Source organism: Entelurus aequoreus, linkage group LG09 (assembly GCF_033978785.1).
Source record: "Entelurus aequoreus isolate RoL-2023_Sb linkage group LG09, RoL_Eaeq_v1.1, whole genome shotgun sequence".
Taxonomy (NCBI): domain Eukaryota; kingdom Metazoa; phylum Chordata; class Actinopteri; order Syngnathiformes; family Syngnathidae; genus Entelurus; species Entelurus aequoreus.
Genome location: NC_084739.1, coordinates 76,247,155 through 76,267,896, shown reverse-complemented (window position 1 = coordinate 76,267,896; position 20,742 = coordinate 76,247,155). Strand labels below are relative to the sequence as shown.

The 20,742-nt window shown below is 39.2% G+C and overlaps 1 protein-coding gene across 1 annotated transcript in view; it reads left to right on the top strand.

The window, feature by feature from the left end:
• LOC133657761 (bone morphogenetic protein receptor type-1A-like) overlaps positions 1 to 20,742 on the top strand; it is a 56,471-nt gene that overhangs the window by 15,257 nt on the left and 20,472 nt on the right. Inside the window, exon 2 of the mRNA XM_062059457.1 lies at positions 7,045 to 7,116. The gene's annotated coding sequence lies outside the window, so the exon portion shown is untranslated. The remainder of the gene's footprint in view (positions 1 to 7,044; positions 7,117 to 20,742) is intronic.

Sequence of the window (20,742 nt, the reverse complement as noted above, 5' to 3'; positions counted from 1 at the left end):
TTTTTTCCCGTACTGCAACAACCTGCTGGTGTTAATGTTTTATGTTAATAGTTTTGATTTGATGATCATTGTTGTCATGATAGCAAACATGCCCATACTTGCCAACCTTGAGACCTCCGATATCGGGAGGTGGGGGGCGGTGTTGTCGGGGATGGGGGGGCGTGGTTGGGGGGGTGGTTGGGGGCGTGATTAAGAGGAGAGTTTATTTACAGCTAGAATTCACCAACTCAAGTATTTCATATATATATATATATATATATATATATATATATATATATATATATATATATATATATATATATATATATATATATATATATATATATATATATATATACATTATATATATATACAGTATATATATATATACAGTATATATATATGTATGAAATACTTGACTTTCAGTGAATTCTAGCTATATATATATATTTATTTATTTATACATATAAATAAAATAAATACTTGAACTTCAGTGTACTGGAGGCTATCCAGTAGATGGCAGCATTGTCCTGTTTAACTTCTCCGTTCATGAATGAGTATATCATTTCGGCCACCATGTTCAATGGAGAAGTCTGTTCTACAAAATGTACAGGCAACATACCCCTTCCCCTTCGAACTGTCCTGGATGAACTGAAATTCTTGTTTCCATTCGTTTTGGAACTTGCAAGCGTATTTCTTCATCTTGCTCGTCGACGGCGTCACCATGTCTGTAACTTCCTCGTTCTTCTGCTTCGTCTCCTTGTTGTGTGCGCAGTTGTGCACTCTACCCTCTAAAAGCCGTAGATGTTATGAGGTCATTAGGCAGACAAGCTGTTTATATTGTGGGAAAGCGGACGTGAGAACAGGCTGTCCCCACTCAGGTCCGCATTGAGTTGGAGGGGGCGTGGCCTCCAGCTCCGGCTGAATACCGGGAGTTTGTCGGGAGAAAATTTCTGCCGGGAGGTTATCGGAAGAGGCGCTGAATACCGGGAGTCTCCCGCTAAAAACGGGAGGGTTGGCAAGTATGAACATGCCTGTAAGGGGATTGGCGGAGAGTGAGGAAGTGTTGTTGTGTCTAGGAGTGAAGCGCGGAGACAGACGTGTGTGCACGGGAGGGAATACTGTTTTAATTGGGCCGCTTTTTAGCATAAGATTGCCAATTAAAGTTAAAAAATAGCGTTAGACGTTGTGCGACTTCTTCTGCCGGCTGCAATACATGATATCACTTTAATTTGTTTTCACGTAAAAACACGTGTTTTTAAGGTGTGGCGTCTTGAATTTTGCCGTGGCGGTGCGCCACCATTACGTTAGGGGGAAACCATGAACATACCGACCATTGGGTTTATACTTGACTTTACTTTGACTTAAGTAAAGAGCAGGGATGGGGAAGAGGATTTGTCTTAATCCTGCAGGCTGATACCTGCACTCATCCCTCTGAAGTCACTCTCAACCCTGACCTCTGTGCTCACCTCTGACCTCTGCCCACCTCTGACCTCTGTTAACGTTTGTCAGCTGACCGCTAGGACAGTGGACATCATGTCCTCATCTTACATCTCATCTTTAATTGGTGATCAGTTTGGTGCTTTTAGGATTGGTTTGAATGTGTGCTGTTAATATATGTTTAAAAAAAAATCTGATTAATCACATTAATCACCACCAATCGCAATTAATTACTTGTTTACATGATTATCTTAAAGAAAGACCCGGATATCTTGACTCTAATGCAATTTTGCAGTCCGTCTCAAGTAGTGGTGTGCGTGTGGGACCCTGGGAACATGCTTTATCAGTATCATGCTTCAAACCCTGTTTTGATGAGCTGTGCACTACAGAACTACTCAATGTAAACATTAAATCCTGACTTCATTATTTTGATTTAAAAAATTCGGCACAATTTGTTTTATTAATTTTTGTTTTGTATGTTAAAGTGTTTTATACATTGTGTAACTGTGTTAATGTTGCCAATCAATTTGAATGTATTATTATTGTTTATTCCGTTTATTTTGTTATATTTTTCAGTATCAAATGGTTCAAGTCGGTCAAAAAATGTTTATAGTTTAAAAAAAGGACACCTTTTTTTTTTTTTTCAGGCAAATTGATGCACTTAAAATGTTTTCTGTTACAGACTAAAAAATAGTGTTATTCTTTGTTGTAAGTTGATTTACACTATATTTGTTTCTTTTTTGATTTCTTTAGTCATACAACTTCGAATGTGACACATGCTAACATTAGCACGCTAACTTAAATTTTTTAATTATATTTATTTATTTATTTTTACACATTTTCCAACCCTCTACCCCAGAGTCATATAACTTGGTACATGGCACAAGCTAACTGTTGGCATGTTAACATTAGCGTAATAATATGTTACATTAGCATGCTAGCTTTTTTGGCTAATTTTGCAACAGTTTACCCCAGCTAACTTCAAAACTCAACTTATGCTCGCTGTTATCATGCTAAGGCTACTAGATCATGCAACATTAGCATACTAACTTTTTAGCAAATTTTGCAACCGTTTACCCCATAGTCATATAAATTGATACTTGACATATGCAAACGTTAACATGCTAACTTTTTTGGCTAATTTTGCAACAATTTTCCCCAGAATAATTAAACTTAAAACTTGTTACCTTTTAGCATAAGCATGCTAACTTTGTTTTTGTTGCCATTTTCGCAGGCATGCTCCTTACAGTTTATATTCTCGGTACATGACACATGCTAACATGTTAACCATTAGCATGCTAACGTTAGCATTTCAGTTCGGCTCGCGCATACTTGCAGCTCACGCAAATACAGCATTCATACACGATTTCTCTGAAATCGCACATATTCTAGTTTGATCAAAACTTGCTAACAGTCAAGTACGAAGTGCACATTACGAACAATTCTGCGAGAACAAGGCTTGTTGTCGATGTACTCGCAGCGTTCTTGCTAGCGGTTGTTTTTATTTAAACCTGTTGTGCTTCGAAGATAAGAGAATTCATGGCTACAATATCCCTTGTGTGGTGTTCGGATCTGTGGGACCCGTTTTCATTTTTTATTAAAAGAAAAATTATACAATTAATTACTTTTTCAAACTGAGACTCTCTGACTTTGGCTCATTTTCTGTGAAGAACATATATCAGAATACATACTTAATGACCACACACCATACAACCCCCCTACACATTTCTATTACATATAAGATGTCCGGGTCCACTGGACCCGGGGCTAATAGAAGTGTGGAAATTGATGTTCTGTGTACCACACACACACACACACAGCAGGCCTAGACAGGAGGAGGACAGAGTGTAGGTACACAGAAAATGAGAGCAGACAGTGTTGACAAACAATGTTGCAACCTTGTGTGGGAACCGCAGGTGCAGAAACACAAAAGAATAATCTCTGTGGGATGCAGAAACTGGCAGATAAATTTTCCGTGCAACGTTCATATTGTTGTTACTCAGCCAGCGTTTGTGGGTCTGATGGACCCGTTGCATTTTGTGGCTTGTAATGCCTCACAATCAAACACTTTTATGTTAAAATACTGAACAGATGTTTATTGGGATAAGGTAAACATTAAAAGCCACAAAATGCAAGGAAAAGGACTTTGGTCTTATGTAAAGTTGCTTTTCTGGCATATTGTTGACCTGATCACTGACCGTATAATAACACACCTTTCAGGTAAGGTAAAGGAGCGTGGACTGTCAAGATAATTGTGCCTAATCTGCATTTATACCTAATTTTTTGAACGGTGTACGTTAATGAGTTAGCTTTGCCAGACCTGATTTGAAGCAGTGTTTATTAACATGACATCTGAAAGGTTTACAAATCATAAGTCAAGTGCATGTCATGTTCGTGAAGCTTCTTCGTCGTCACTTGGGCCACAGATACGTCCTTCCACGTGATGCTGGACAAGTTGCTCAACCTCTCAGCCATCTTGGTGTTGACTTGCTGGCCTGCATACCTCAGCCTTCCTCTCCTTCTTTGCCAGGTGACGACTGGTTTCTCTGCTTTCTAGTCAGTCACACCTTCGTCGACACGTCACCGCGCAGACACCAGCTGACTCTTCACCGCAGCCTCAGGCCTTGTTTTCTTAACCCCTTCTCCACAGCACACGCTATCGTACGAGCAACTAACTTTAAACGATGTAGTGCATGCCCCCCACCCTGGATGTAACGACATGAACATTTCACATCACGGTTATAGTGACCTAAATTGTCATAGCAGTTGTTATTATCGCGGTATTGTTGAATGTGCTCGTAACGTATTTATACACACACTGCAATATTACAACCAAGTTTTATTCAAAGAAATAACTACTGTAAATCCCGGACTATAATCCGCTATTTTTTCCCTACGCTTATAATACGATGCGGCTAATTGATGGATATTTTCGCTCGATGGCCATAATGAAAATAGTTTTTTAAAAAAAGCAAATAAACTGAAAAGCTGTGTTATTGTTTGTGCCATGGCGCCATCTTATGGTGCTGCCATGCTACATTGCCCTTATGTTCAAACTGAGCTTTCAACCGGAAGTACAAGTGTTGTTCCGTCTTCTAACCGTTCATATACTCGTATGGATTCTTCATTCCTCACTCCATGCAACGTATATTAGTTTTACAATATAACTAAAACAATTCTTACTGAAGTGTCCCATGTGTGATGTCTGTATGTGCATAGTTGTATGTGCTATCGTAATGTAATCAAGCTAGCGTCGTTAGCAATAACTAATACGCTAACATGTTGAAAAGTGTCTGTGTTAGTATTATTAACTTACAAAGGTAGTATTTTTGTATTGTTTCAGTTTCACAAATTCCTCAGTAAATTCACCAAAACGTCACTGTGGAGTTATTGAGTCTGTTTAGCTGATTGGAGAGCGAGCTTGCGCAGCTAGTGGGTCCATGACCATGACTTCTGTTTTGTTTGATCAGCCGTTTTACTGGAAAGAACTATGCTATGTAAATAAACATTTATAAAATATTTCTGTGTAAATAACTAATTTCACAACGTATCTATCTGTGGCTTATAGTCCAGTGCGGCTAGTGTGTGTGTGTGTTGTATATATTATGCAAAAATATAATATTATATATTATATACTGTATATATAATATGTAAATATTACATATGTTTTATTTTATATTGCTACTATGGTAATTTTTTAGTCTACTTTGTACCTGCATTATCCTTTCCATCCTTACCCTTTCCATCCTTTGTAACTGAGCTACTGTGTGGAACAATTTCCCTTGTGGATCAATAAAGTTTGTCTAAGTGTGTGTGTGTGTGTGTGTGTGTGTGTGTGTGTGTGTGTGTGTGTGTGTGTGTGTGTGTGTGTGTGTGTGTGTGTGTGTGTGTGTGTGTATATATACAGTAAATATATGTATGTATGTATATATATATATATGTATATATACTGTATATATATATACAGTATATATATATACACATTCACATACACACACACAATAATTAGATTCCTAATTATTCCACTTAATGGGTGTGTGTGTGTGTATATATATAGATCCCTAATTATTCCACTTCCTGGATGTGTGTGTGTGTGTGTGTGTGTGTGTGTGTGTGTGTGTGTGTGTGTGTGTGTGTGTGTGTGTGTGTGTGTGTGTGTGTGTGTGTGTGTGTGTGTGTGTGTGTATATATATATATATGTGTGTGTGAATTCCGCCCGATTGTAGCTGAGATAGGCTCCAGCAACTCCAAAGGGATTAAGCGGTAGAAAATGGATGGATGGATGGATATATATATATATATACTGTATATATATACAGTATATGTGTGTAATATATATATATATATATATATATATATATATATATATATATATATATATATATATATATATATATATATGTGAGTGTGCGTGTGTGTGTGTAATATATATATATGTGTGTGTGTGTGTGTGTGTGTATATATATATATATATATATATATATATATATACGTGTGTGTGTATATTAGGGCTGCAACTAACGATTAATTTGGTAATCGATTAATCTGTCGATTGTTACTTCGATTATTCGATTAATAATCGGAAAAAAGAGACAAACTACATTTCTGTCCTTTCCAGTATTTTATTGACAAAAAACAGCATACTGGCACCGTACTTATTTTGATTATTGTTTGTACATGTTGCAGTTTATAAACAAAGGTTTATAAAAAAAAAAAAATTTGCCTCAGCGCACGCGCATAGCATAGATCCAACGAATCGATGACTAAATTAATCGCCAACTATTTTTATAATCGATTTAATCGATTAGTTGTTGCAGCTTTAGTATATATATATATATATATATATATATATATATATATATATATATATATATATATATATATATATATATATATATATATATATATATATATATATATATATATATATATACATATACACACACGCACACATCCAGGAAGTGGAATAATTAGGGATCGTGATCAGTTGTGTCTGTGCTGTATTATTAGCCAGACAGGAAAAAAGTGCCACGTCATCGCCAGCATTAAGCCCTGCCTATAAAGAAAATGAAAGTGCGTGTTGCTCATGTGTGGTTGCTCCTATTAGCTGACAGCTTGCACTCCTCATTCGCACAAATGAGTAATAATGAGCCGGAAGCGGATTAAGTGACTCACATGCAAAATGAAAGAAAATAAATAATATTAAAATGTCAGCATTAGTTTTTCAACGTATGAATGCAGCTGGGATAGGCTCCAACACCCCCGCCACCCCGAGAGAGACAAGCGGTAGAAAATGGATGGATGATTCTCTCACTGTTTGAACTTGAGGAAGGTGTTTACTTCCAGTATATTGTTCCTCACACTGCTCTCCGCTCAAATGAGAGGCAGCTGTCGTCCTCACGAGCGCCCTTTCTATTTTCTCCGTGTCGCTTCTATAAAAACATTTGGCTCCATGACGAGGAGGAGCCGCTGGACCAGCAGACTCCTCCTCTTCCTGCTCCCACCAAAGCTTTTCTTCCCATCACAGAGCAGGAAGTGCTCCACTGTATTGTCCAATCAGCTCTCTTGTTGAAAATGTCAAACATGATAAACATGACTCAGCGTCTTCCTGTCTCGTCCTGACAGCTTGCTGGGATGTGACCACTTTTCCCATGGAGCCTTGCAGCAACGCTGCTTACACATGGACACACTGCTCAGGTAAGGACACATAACACACACACACACTGTCATGTTTCAGTGAGCACCTGTGTGAACTTGGCCCCACCACCTGGTCCACATCCCCACAAACTTGTCCCCATCGTTTGTGCTGCAAACATTTTTTGTTAGTACCGTTACGGTTTTGAAGTTGTTAATGTTTGATGTTTTTTATGGTGTTAACGTGTTGTTATTCATCACCAGCTCTCCGACCGTGTCCAAAGCTCCACAAACATGTCCCAGTTGTTTGTGTTATGTTTGCGCTGATTTTTGCTGCAAAAATGTTTTGTCTAACCCCAAAGTTGGATTTAGCCCGCCAAAGGGTTGCTTCCAAATGTGATACGTATTAATACTGAGCTTTAAAGGCCTACTGAAAGCCACTACTACCGACCACGCAGTCTGATAGTTTATATATCAATGATGAAATCTTAACATTGCAACACATGCCAATACGGCCGGGTTAACTTATAAAGTGCAATTTTAAATTTCCCGCTAAATTTCCGGTTCGAAACGCCTCTGAGGATGACGTATGCGCGTGACGTCAATCATTGAAACGGAAGTATTCGGAAACCATTGAAGCCAATACGAAATAGCTCTGTTTTCATGTCATTATTCCACAGTATTCTGGACATCTGTGTTGGTGAATCTGTTGCAATTTGTTCATTGCATTATGGAGAAAGAAGCTGAGCAAGCAAAGAAGAAAGTTGTCGGTGCGAAGTGTCTATTTTGCGAGGGAAGTCAGCAGCAACACGTACACAGCCGGCGCTTCTTTGTTTACATTCCCGAAAGATGCAGTCAAGATCGAAGAACTCGGACAACAGAGACTCTTACCAGGAGGACTTTGATTTGGATACACAGTTGCGATACCGTGAGTACACAGCTGCGCTTCCAAACATTTGATCGCTTGCTATAACTAGCTCGAGCTAGGAGCTAGGAGCTAGCATTAGGATTAATTTGTGGCATATTAAATATAAGCCTGGTTGTGTTGTGGCTAATAGAGTATATATATGTCTTGTGTTTATTTACTGTTGTAGTCATTCCCAGCTGGATATCAGGTCCCACCCGCGCGCTTCCAAACATTTGATTGCTTGCCAGTACGTGCATGTCATGTACGTAACTTTGATTAAATATATAAGCTTTATGAACCTTGGGTTAGGTGAACGGTTGTTTGGGCTGAGTGAGTGTGTGTGTTGTGCAGGTGTTTGAATTGTATTGGCGGGTTATATATACGGGCTCCTGTCCATATTACCCGCTCGAGCTATAACTAGCTCGAGCTAGGAGCTAGCATAACAAACACCTAGGTGTTTTTATGCGGGATTAATTTGTGGCATATTAAATATAAGCCTGGTTGTGTTGTGGCTAATAGAGTATATATATGTCTTTTGTTTATTTACTGTTGTAGTCATTTCCAGCTGAATATCAGGTCACCCCCAGCTCTCACAGCATCTTCCACTCCCCACTAGTCCTTCACTTGCACTTGCACTTTCCTCATTTACAAATCTTTCATCCTCGCTCAAATTAATGGGGAAATCGTCGCTTTCTCGGTCCGAATCTCTCTCACTTCTGGCGGCCATCATTGTAAACAATAGGGAACTTTGCGTATATGTTCAATTGACTACGTCACGCTACTTCCGGTAGGGGCAAGCCTTTTTTTCACAGATACCAAAAGTTGCGATCTTTATCGTCGTTGTTCTATACTAAATCCTTTCAGCAAAAATATGGCAATATCGCGAAATGATCAAGTATGACACATAGAATAGATCTGCTATCCCCGTTTAAATTTAAAAAAATCATTTCAGTAGGCCTTTAAAACTCTACTAGGGGTGCCTATATCTGATACTGATATCACATATCGGTCCAACGTCAGCTTAAAAAAACAAGTATCAGAATATAAACCGTCCAATATTAGTTTTACTACAGGCAGTCCCGCAGCGTGTTTACTTGTATGTGATATCATGTGCGATACAAGCACTCCCGCAGCGTGTTTACTTGTGTGTGTGATATCATGTTCGATAAAATCAGTCCTCCAGCGTTTTTACTTGTGTGTGATATCATGTGCGAGAAAAGCAGTCCTGCAGCATGATTACTTGTGTGTGTGATATAATGTGCGATACAAGCAGTCTTGCAGCGTGTTTAGTTGTGTGTGTGTGACATCATGTGCAATACAAGCAGTCCTGCAGCATGTTTACGTGTGTGTGTCTGTGTGTGTGTGTGTGTGTGTGTGTGTGTGTGTGTGTGTGTGTGTGTGTGTGAGTGTGTGACATTATGTGCAAAACAAGCAGTCCTGCAGCGTGTTTACTTGTGTGCGATACAAGCAGTCCCACAGCATGTTTACTTTGGTGATATCATGTGCGATACAAGCAGTCTTGCAACTTGTTTACGTGTGTGTGATATCATGTGCGATACAAGCAGTCCTGCAGCGTGTTTACTTGTGTTTGATATCATGTGCGATACACGCAGTCCTGCAGCATGTTTACTTGTGTGTGTGTGTGATATCATGTGAGATACAAGCAGTCTTGCAGCGTGTTTACTTGTGTGTGACATCATGTGCGATACAAGCAGTCCTGCAGCGTGTTTACTTGTGTGTGTGTGATATCATGTCCAATACAGGCAGTCCTGCAGAGTATTTACTTGTGTGTGATATCATGTGCAATACAAGCAGTGTTTACTTGTGCAAAGCTGACAGCCAGTTAACATTTAAATGCCCTCCAATATGCACACCATCTCTTCTATTTCAGTCCAGTCATTTACAAAAGGTAAACATGCTCGGCTATAGGCCACTAGGGTGCTAGCAGCTACACAACAGCTAAGCACACAAACTCGACATAGGTAAAAATAATTGAACCATATAACAGCACATTTGTCAATATTAACAAGTATCAAATATTTCTAGTTGCATATTACTTACACATACAAAGTCTCCACGGCAGAAGCGTATTAGAAAGTATCCAGTAACAAACGTGTCCGCATCATTCAACTTGCTGTGTTATGAGCTTAAATTATAAAAATTTTGTGATCACTCGGTGTCGACAAAAATGATTACCACTCCACTTCAACCTAAAGACAGCCATCCCAGACAGTTAATAATAAATAGGTTAGTGTTTTCATACCTACCATTGTTCTCTGTTTGACTGATTTATTTTGTTCAAACCTTAGTATTTATAGTATTTACACTACCGTTCAAAAGTTTGGGGTCACCCAAACAATTTTGTGGAATAGCCTTCATTTCTAAGAACAAGAATAGACTGTTGCGTTTCAGATGAAAGTTCTCTTTTTCTGGCCATTTTGAGCGTTTAATTGACCCCACAAATGTGATGCTCCAGAAACTCAATCTGCTCAAAGGAAGGTCAGTTTTGTAGCTTCTGTAACGAGCTAAACTGTTTTCAGATGTGTGAACATGATTGCAGAAGGGTTTTCTAATCATCAATTAGCCTTCTGAGCCAATGAGCAAACACATTGTACCATTAGAAGACTGGAGTGATAGTTGCTGGAAATGGGCCTCTATACACCTATGTAGATATTGCACCAAAAACCAGACATTTGCAGCTAGAATAGTCATTTACCACATTAGCAATGTATAGAGTGTACTTCTTTAAAGTTAAGACTAGTTTAAAGTTATCTTCATTGACAAATAAGGACATTTTAATGTGACCCCAAACTTTTGAACGGTAGTGTATATTTCCTGCTGATATCGGGTGGGATCAGTATCAATATCGCTTTGGAAGTGAAAAAGTTTGGGACACACTTACAGCTCACACAATCATTGATGGGACGTTTGCAAGGCTAACTAGTTTCCGTCCATCATTGTCATTGTTTCTAAATATAGAAACTTTTTATCTCTTTCTGTTTCACACTTGAAATTGCTGTGTTTGGCCCATGGCCCGTTGGCACTTTTCACTTTGGTCGTGGGAGGCAAACAGTTTGGGCACCCTCGGTCCAATTATTATAGTTTTTATGTCATTAATGTTGTGTGATTCATAACCAGCTCCAGAAAACATGAATAACGTCAAAGCTATAATAGTTGGACTAAAGCTTTTTGCAGCACAAATAATTGGGACAAGTTTGGGGAGATTTAGACACATGTTCAGTTGGCTTCACAATAGTCAGCGTGTGTGTCATTGCAAGGTCGTTTTTTGTTTTTTTTTGGTCACGTGACACTGACACACACGCACATCATTTTTGAAAATCTGATGAGCGAACTCAAGCCCCTCTGCTCTCTGTTCTTTGAAGAGATTAACCTCTAACCCCAGGAAGGCACTGCTAACCAATCAGGAGGCTTCCTGGCTTTTAATTGCAGCCTCTGATTGGCTCATTTTGGCTGTCGTCTGCTTTGATTAATAACAGCCGAGCAGGAAGAGTCCTGATTACACACACACACACACACATACTGGTTATCATATGGAATGGGGACCAAGTTTTTGATCATGACTTGTGGGGACCACCCTTTCTACAGGTTGTGGAGGCATAAAAAAAGAGGTAAAATGGCCACTGCCCAGTTAGCTCATACACGTCTTTAAATCTCTGGATTGATGAAGTAATGTGCTGATCATTCTTACTGGGGACCCTGGGGAAAAAGAGTTAATATGGTTCATGGGGACCAAATTTAAATAATTTTGCATAATTCACACAAATTTTTACGTGACGACTGAGTACCATTTTAAATAAATAAAAACTTTTTTTTTTAAAAGTTCAAATTAAATATGACATGATCCTCAGAATACAGCACTACAGCTGTCCTTTTATAGGAAGTTTCACCACTTAAATGTTAAAGCAAATCCTGCATCTTCTGTGACATGACTGAAAACTGCTGTTTAGCAGTAATGAAGTTGTCTGCAACTCCAACTACCATATATAGAAGGATGGAAAATTCTGAATGTGAATCATACTTGGAATCATACTTGAGAATCATACTTCAGAATGGATCTGACTATCATTTAAAAAGGTTCCCCTTCAGGGGACCTGTTTTTTTGTCCCCATACCGTCAGAGGTCCCCTAAAGGTGACTGTGTAAACAGAGCGATGTCCCCATTAAGTAAGCATTGCCAGAAAACACACACACCAAATGTGCACAAGGTACACTAGCAGGTCTTGTTTTTCATGCTAGAAACCAAGCGTTTAGCGAGCACTGTCATGGTTTTGTGTTGCTTTCAATGGACTGTTAATCAATTTAGTCTTCACGGACGCACAAGCGCGCGATTGTATGTTATAAATATGTACCAATATGTTCAAGTCAGCATTGTGACTTTCTACACGTACTAAAAGACCTTCGCAGGCAGCCAGTCTGCTGCTCTTAATTACTCCCATATGTCCCGCATGAGTCTCACACACACGCACGCACACTTACACAAAGTTGTCAGGCAGAGAATGCAAGCATGGATGATTTCAGTACAAAAGTATGTTGGAGTTCCCCATTAAAAAAGATTTAGAGCCGAAACCTGAGAGGAGTGATTGAGTGAAATACTACTGTCATGGTGGACGCAGTGATAGTACAATCACACACAGTAGTAAAGCTACACACATATAAAAGTAAACTATTACAACTAGCTTGCTGTTAGATTGTCATTGTCGGACTTTAACAGGATTTGTCTGTTTTTGTTTAACTGTTCTCTTTATCCACCCACACACACACACACACACACACACACATGATAATAACAATAATAGATTTTATTTGGGGGGGAAAAAAAGCACTTTACATTGAGTAAACAACCTCAAAGTGCTACAGTGTATTAAAAAATAAAAATAAAAAGATAATAAAAAATAAATAAAAATATAATCTAGAACAGCCAAATAGCTAGAACTAGTATGCATATATATATTTAAAAAAACTTTTTTTAAAAGAAGGGTTTTTAAGCCTTTTTTAAAAGCATCCACAGTCTGTGGTGCCCTCAGGTGGTCAGGGAGAGCGTTCCACAGACTGGGAGCGGCGGAGCAGAAAGTCCGGTCTCCCATTGTTTGTAGCTTTGTCCTCGGAGGTTGGAGGAGGTTAGCCTGTCCGGAGTGGAGGTGTCGAGTGGAGGATTTGGGGGTGAGTAGTTCTTTGAGGTAGAGGGGGGCATTTCCATGGAGGCACTGGTGGGTTAGTAGGGAGACTTTGTATTCAATCCTGAGTGGAACAGGAAGCCAGTGAAGGGATTTGAGAAAGAAAGAACACCAATGTATTGTGTTTATTTGGGGCAGTCCACAATGAATACATTTTGACCACCACAAATAGATTTGATGGCAGTACTAGGATTGTACAGTACACCTGCACTAATATAGTACTGCGGTACTACTGAATTAAAAATAGGTACTAATGTGCTTTGAAAAATACCGGTCCTTTTTTCCCCCTTTTTTAATGGCCATGATGGCACGGCATTGCTGGTAACATGAGCCGAGGTGCATGTGAGTTAACACACACGTAGAGCACTTACAAGTGAAAACGGTGTGGAGTTGGAAGAAAGAGGGTGGACGATTTTTGGCTTTAATGATAAAGGTAAAGCTATTAACACTGAAGTTCCGCTCTGCAAGCGGTGTTTTAAAACATAGCTAGCCAGCGGCTAACATCTGTCCACGCAGTTTTAGCCATTCCTAAATCACTAATCTTCGACTTCATGGCAACAAACAAACTACCGTGTTTTCTGGACTATAGTGCGCACCGGTATAAAAGCCGCATCCACTACAATTTAAAAAAAAGAAGAAATGTTTCCATATATTAGCCGCATCGGACTATAAACCACAGATTAGTGAAATTATTTACACATAAAGTTATTTACACATAAATATTTATTTAAATATTACTTACTAATGCATCCCATGTGTGATGTCTGTAGGAGTGTTTTCATGCATATTTGTACATGCTGTCGTATTGTAATCATGCTAGCGTCGTTAGTTTTACCATGAATTGATTTACGTGAACCCCGACTTAAACAAGTTGAAAAACGTATTCGGGTGTTACCATTTAGTGGTCAATTGTACGGAATATGTAATGTACTGTGCAATCTACTAATAAAAGTTTCAATCAATCAATCAATCAAGTATTATTAAAGTTAAAGTACCAATAATAGTCACACACACACTAGATGTGGCAAAATAATTCTGTGCATTTGACCCATCACCCTTGATCACCCCCTGGGAGGTGAGGGGAGCAGTGGGCAGCAACGGTGGCCGCGCCCGGGAATAATTTTTGGTGATTTAACCCCCAATTCCAACCCTTGATGCTGAGTGCCAAGCAGGGAGGTAATGGGTCCCATTTTTATAGTCTTTGGTATGACTCGGCCGGGGTTTGAACTCACAACCTACCGATCTCAGGGCGGACACTCTATTAACTTACTGGCATTCTTTTTGTATTGTTTCGGTTTCATAGATTCCTCAGTAAATTCACCAAAACGTCACCGTGGAGTTATTGAGTCTGTTTAGCTAATTGGAGAGCCAGCTTCCGCAGCTCAAGAGGTCCATGACGATGACTTCTGTTTTGTTTGATCAGCCGTTTTACTGCTGTGTTACAGGCACCGTTTGGAAATAATTAAGGTATGTAAACAAACATTTACAGACTATTTTTGTGTAAATAACTCATTTCACAACGTATATATCTGCGGCTTGTAGTCCGGTGTGGCTAATATATGGGAAAATACCTTTTCCTTCTAAAATTTAGGGGGGGGTGGCTTATATAATGATAATAATGGATTAGATTTATACAGCGCTTTTCTAGACACTCAAAGCGCTTCACAGAGAAGTGAGAAGCCATCATTCATTCACACCTGGTGGTGGTAAGCTACATTCAGAAGCGTGGCTGCCAGTTTGCGCCTACGGCCCCTCCGACCACCACCTATCATTCATCATTCATTCGCCAGTGTGAGCGGCACTGGGGGCAAGGGTGAAGTGTCCTGCCCAAGGACACAACGGCAGCGATGTCAAGAGGCGGGGAGCGAACCTGCAACCCTCAGGTTTCTGCCACGGCCGCTCTACCCACTACGCCATGCCGCGGCCAATGCGCTCTATAGTCCAGAAAATATGGTACTAATAAAACAAAGATTTGTCTTATATTTTTCAACTTTTGAAGCCTCCGTTTTTTTACTACATACTCATGCGTCATCCCCAAGTATAGCACAAAAAGATTGTTGTTCTGTGGCAAAGACAAATACTCACAAAGGACCACCGATACCGTTGTGTTGACACTGCGGCTTGGCTTGAGCTTGCACGGCAACAAACACAGTGGACGAAGCCATGTGGCTACACCTCAACACACACACACACACACACACACAGGGTACACTTCCTGTTCTATCGTCGTGGGATGTTTTCACTGCGGTGTCCGAACTGTGTTGTCATCATCTTAGGCAAAAAAAGTGTGTTGTGAAAAGCAGGGCAGCATTGTGCTGTTGGATTGAGGTGTCCTGTCCCTTTGCAGTGCTGATCTATGATCATATTGCTGCTCTTACTGGATTGCTTTTATGACCCCGCCGGAGGACAAAGGCAACACTGTGCCACTGAGGGACAGAGCTGTTGCTATGGCGATTAGACCCATTAAAACACCTTCAGTCCTGGAGCAACGTCATAAGAATTTATGGCTAGTCGAGCACACGGCAACACACGTTTAATTTGGCCCATACTACTTCTTTACGATGATGGTCGCGCACAAATACACAACTTTGCTCTGCTAGCAGAACCATTGAAATGCTACTTGGGTAGATTTGATGGCATTACAGAACAGCTGAGGATTAGTTGTAGAGGTGGAAGCTACAACGGGGAAGAAGAGGCCCTTGGCCCACGGAGGCTCAAGGGATCGGGGGTATTCTTATGGTAATCTACAGCCGCGGAAGAGGCGCAAAGCAGCCGAACAAACAATGGCAGTGGAGCCAGAGAGTCTGGCCTGCAGTCTCCCAGGCCCTGAAAGGCATCCCCGGGGCTGCTGCTGCACCCAGGGGCCCGCCTGCAAGGGGACGGGGAAAGGAAACAAGGAAGGAGTCGATGTGAGAAAGAACACAGGATTGAAGAAGAGGGATTATAGGAAGACGCATGAGAAGACCAACGTTGATTTGTTAAACCAAACTCACAAATTGTAATACAACCTCTAAGGCATAGGTGTCAAACTCAAGACCAGAGTGCTAGATCTGGCCCGCCACATCACCTAATACGGCCTGCGAACGCCTAAAACTATTATTAGTCAATAAAGTATAATATATTTGCTCACTGCACTATTTTGACAGGGAAATGTAAAGTTAAAGTACCAATGATTGTCACACACACACTAGGTGTGGTGAAATGTGTCCCCAATTCCAACCCTTGATGCTGAGTGGCAAGCAGGGAGGTATTTGTTTACTTTGATACTGTGAAAAAATGGGTCCCATTTTTATCGTCTGTGGTATGACTCGGCCGGGGTTTGAACTCACAACCTACCGATCTCAGGGCGGACACTCTAACCAATAGGCGACTGAGAAAAGAAAGTGCGGTACCGTTTTTCCATTTATAGCAATACACCATAACAACAACCTTAGATTTTCCTTTTTTTTAAACGGCAGCTCAGTCGCCCGAATTTTGCCTTAAAAAACTGTTGTACCATTTTTTTATTTGTATTAATACATTGTAAAAACAATAACTGTAAATATTACAGTTAAAAAAAAGGCTTTTCAGTTGCCAGAATTTTACCATAAAAACAGGGGTAGCGTTTTTTAATATTACAGTAATATGCTATAAGACCACCGTAATTTTACAATAAAATTCTTGCCAGTGTTACTTTTTTTAAATCTTTTTGTTCCCTTCAATTTACAGCTATATGTTGTTAAAACCACCATAATATTCACGTTAAAATTCTGGAAACTGAGCTGCCATTTTTTTCCTGTGAAAACTAGAGATGTCCGATAATAGCTTTTTTGCCGATATCCGATATTCCGATATTATCCAACTCTTAATTACCGATTCCGATATCAACCGATACCGATATATACAGTCGTGGAATTAACACATTATTATGCCTAATTTTGTTGTGATGCCCCGCTGGATGCATTAAACAATGTAACAAGGTTTTCCAAAATAAATCAACTCAAGTTATGGAAAAAAATGCCAACATGGCACTGCCATATTTATTATTGAAGTCACAAAGTGCATTATTTTTTTTAACATGCCTCAAAACAGCAGCTTGGAATTTGGGACATGCTTTCCCTGAGAGAGCATGAGGAGGTTGGGGGGGGGGGGGGTGTATATTGTAGCGTCCCGGAAGAGTTAGTGCTACAAGGGGTTCTGGGTATTTGTTCTGTTGTGTTTATGTTGTGTTACGGTGCGGATGCTCTCCCGAAATGTGTTTGTCATTCTTGTTTGGTGTGGGTTCACCTTGTGGCGCATATTTGTAACAGTGTTAAAGTTGTTTATATGGCCACCCTCAGTGTGACCTGTATGGCTGTTGACCAAGTATGCGTTGCATTCACTTGTGTGTGTGACAAGCCATAGATATTATGTGATCGGGCCGGCACGCCAAGGCAGTGCCTTTAAGGCATGCCCCCAATATTGTTGTCTGGGTGGAAATCGGGAGAAATTCGGGAGAATGGTTGCCCCGGGAGATTTTCGGGAGGGGCACTGAAATCCGGGAGTCTCCTGGGAAAATCGGGAGGGTTGGCAAGTATGACTGGGAGACGCAACTGCTCTGTACTTCTCCCTACGGCCGTGTACCACTCCGTACAGCAGCGTTTTAAAAAAGTCATACATTTTACTTTTTGAAACCGATACCGATAATTTCCGATATTACATTTTAAAGCATTTATCGGCCAATAATATCGGCAGTCCGATATTATCGGATATCTCTAGTGAAAACAAACAAACAGTGGTACCGTTATTTACAATTTACATGCGATAAAAAGCACCGTAATATTTACGGTAAAACTGGCAACTGAGCTGAGCTTCTTTTTTGTTTGTTTGTGGTGTACGTGAAAAAAACGATCAAAGGCAATTGTGTAAAAATATGACAAGGCGAATCTTTATACATGAATATTCATATAATATTTAGTGTTTCAAGCCATGTGGCCAGTTTGACACCCCTGCTATGTACCGTACTGTATAAGCTGTGTTGCTATTTTCGTCATGTAAATATAACACTTCTATGCAGCAGAGAGCTTTCACATAATGTTGTGAGCATTAAAAGGGCACTTGTTTGTGTTTCTGATGAGCACATTACATGAAATTATGCAGATAAGATGGGGTTATGAGATTGTTTCATTTTTATCGAGCGACTGTGTTTGCTTCCCTTTGATATTCTCCCTGATCCCAATCTTCTCATTACAACATTTATTTGTGGAGCTCAAGAGCTGTCGGCCTCAGGCGTGTTTATTTGGACTGCCGCTGTTCCCAACACCAGGAAGTAGACGCGCGTTAGGGTGACGGGACCTCCACAGAGGGAGTGTGGAGTTCTTGATGCTTGTAGCGACATCCGCTATCAAGTTATCATGTTTTAGTGCGCATGCGTCGATCCAGACTGCCGCTGCTGCAGTTTGCTCCGTCTTTGTTCTTTGTTCGCTTTGTACTTTTTTGTACTTTTACATTTAGACTTCCTTTTTATTGTCATTCAAATATGAACTTTACAGTACAGATAAGAACGAAATTTCGTTGCATTAGCTTATGGTAGTGCAGGATAAAAGAGCAATAAGGTGGAGGTATAAATAAATAGATTACTGTACAAATAAATATATTGCACTTTTGCATATGCATCCACGTTCATGGATGTATGTTATATTGTCTTTATATTCCAGCCAGTTAATCCCTTTTTGGGGGGAATTGAGGGGATTATTATGATGCGTTCAATAGTCTTACGGCCTGAGGGAAGAAGCTGTTACAGAACCTGGAGGTTCTGCTACGGAGGCTGCGGAACCTCTTTCTGGAGCAACACGGAACGACACAGGAAGTCCTTCATACCGACAGCCATCAGACTGTATAATGCATATGTTCCTTTTTGACTGTACTTAAATGTATAATGTATTTATATTATTCACATGTGAATAATGCTGTATAATACTATATTTATGTTATTCACATGTGAATAATGCTGTATAATACTGTATTTGTTATTCACATGTGAATATTGCTGTATAAAAGACTGTATTTATGTTATTCAGATGTGAATAATGCTGTATAATAGACTGTATTTATATTATTCACATGTGAATATTGCTGTAAAATAGACTGTATTTATGTTATTCACATGTGAATAATGTTGTATAATAGACTGTATTTATGTTATTCACATGTGAATAATACTGTATAATAGACTGTATTTATGTTATTCACATGTGAATAATGCTGTATAATAGACTGTATTTATGTTATTCACATGTGAATAATGCTGTATAATAGACTGTATTTATGTTATTCAAATGTGTATAATAGACTGTATTTATGTTATTCACAGGTGAATAATGCCGTATAATAGACTGTATTTGTTATTCAAATGTGTATAATAGACTGTATTTATGTTATTCACATGTGAATAATGCTGTATAATAGACTGTATTGATGTTATTCACATGTGAATAATGTTGTATAATAGACTATTTGTTATTCACATGTGAATAATGCTGTATAATAGACTATTTGTTATTCACATGTGAATAATGCTGTATAATAGACTGTATTTGTTATTCACATGTGAATAATGCTGTATAATAGACTGTATTGATGTTATTCACATGTGAATAATGCTGTATAATAGACTGTATTGATGTTATTCACATGTGAATAATGCTGTATAATAGACTGTATTTGTTATTCACATGTGAATAATGCTGTATAATAGACTGTATTGATGTTATTCACATGTGAATAATGCTGTATAATAGACTGTATTGATGTTATTCACATGTGAATAATGCTGTATAATAGACTGTATTTATCAATCAATCAATGTTTATTTATATAGCCCTAAATCACAAGTGTCTCATTTATGTTATTCACATGTGAATAATGCTGTATAATAGACTGTATTTGTTATTCACATGTGAATAATGCTGTATAATAGACTGTATTGATGTTATTCACATGTGAATAATGCTGTATAATAGACTGTATTGATGTTATTCACATGTAAATAATGCTGTATAATAGACTGTATTTATCAATCAATCAATGTTTATTTATATAGCCCTAAATCACAAGTGTCTCATTTATGTTATTCACATGTGAATAATGCTGTATAATTGACAGTATTTATATTATTCACATGTAAAAAAAAAAAAAACCTAAGTGTTTATTGTCTATTGTGAGCAAACTGTGGTGCTGAATTTCCCCCAGGGATCAATAAAGTACTTTCTATTCTATTCTATGTTGCAGATCATAAACATTTTTGTCCGTTCTAATTTTGGAAAAACAAGTGCTCAGGACTCACACGCGCGGCCTCCCGGTCGAAAATTTATAGAAACTTTTTTTTTTAAATGACACATTTTCCCCACTTCCTTTTGAAGGGAGCTGCATGCGGGTTTAGCCAAGCCCTGATGTGAACATAACAGTTGTGACATCATCATTGACAGACGAGCATATTTGTCAAAGCATTTACATATTTCTTCTCGGCTTTCTGTCCAAGTACATTACCCAGCTCGCCCGTCTTGGCCCACCTTAGAGTATTGTAGGTGGTAGGTGGGGCCGTCATGGCTGAGTGCTAGCTTATAAGGTG